The sequence below is a fragment of the Tarenaya hassleriana genome, unplaced genomic scaffold (genome assembly GCF_000463585.1).
Source record: "Tarenaya hassleriana unplaced genomic scaffold, ASM46358v1 Cleome76, whole genome shotgun sequence".
NCBI classification, from domain to species: domain Eukaryota; kingdom Viridiplantae; phylum Streptophyta; class Magnoliopsida; order Brassicales; family Cleomaceae; genus Tarenaya; species Tarenaya hassleriana.
The window spans coordinates 384,574-385,686 of record NW_010970123.1 but is presented as its reverse complement, the minus strand read 5'-3'; positions in this window follow the sequence as shown (position 1 = coordinate 385,686).

Sequence of the window (1,113 nt, the reverse complement as noted above, 5' to 3'; positions counted from 1 at the left end):
TCCAAGATGGGCTGGGCTCATGTCCTTGGAGTGAAGTTCGTCCAGCATGTCGGAGATGAATAAGGTGATGCGTTCGCGAAGGGCACGCGCCTTGGCTCGAGTGAGGGGTGGATCGGGCCTGTGGTTGGGGCGTGTATGCCTTGGCCTTGTCTCAACTAGAAGTTCCCCATCACTATTGAAGATATGCTCGGCATTAGGCAGCTCCTTGCGTTCCAAGATATCCCGCTCCCGCTCCGTGCACTCCAAGCTATCTTGCTCCCGTTCCGTGCGTTCCAACTCTTTGTCCGTGCGTCCGGTCTCTATGTCCTCATCAACGTCAATGCCATTCAGCTTATAAGTGGAGAAAGTCTGCCTGAGACGGTCCCTATTACTACCACAGAAAAAGGGACGACGTCTAGACACACTGCTGAAGAGAAAGGGAAAGCCATAGCTCACGAGACACCTAAGGTGCATGTAGAGGAAGCCGAACCGCCATATGTAGCTCCTCCACCTTATGTACCACCCGTTCCGTTTCCTTCGCGATTGAAGAAGCATACTGAGGATACACAGTTGTCCAGATTTGTTGATATGCTTCGGAAGTTAGAGGTTAAGGTACCTTTCTACGAGACGATACTCCAGATCCCTTCTTATGCAAAATTTTTGAAAGATATTCTGACTTAGAAGAGGGTGATTGGGAAAGAGACAGTAGCCTTGAGCACCGAGATGAGTGCTGCGATTCTACAGCATGAGCTTCCACAGAAGAGATCCGACCCAGGTAGCTTCTCGATTCCTTGTAAAATCGGGAACATCGAGATTGACCGTGCGTTGTGCGATCTAGGCGCCAGTGTGAGCTTGCTTCCGTTGTCTATCTATAAGAAGCTCAACATTGGAGATCTCAAGCCGACGAGGATGGCACTACAGCTTGCGGATAGATCCGTCAAGTATCCTGCAGGTATTCTCGAGGACGTCCCATTAAAGATCGGGGATTACTATGTTCCCGTTGATTTTATTGTTTTAGACATGGACGAAGACTCGAAGATACCGATTATACTAGGCCGACCGTTCTTAAACACGGCCGATGCGGTGGTTCATGTTCGTGCTGGTCGTCTTACGATGAAAATAGGTGACGAAACT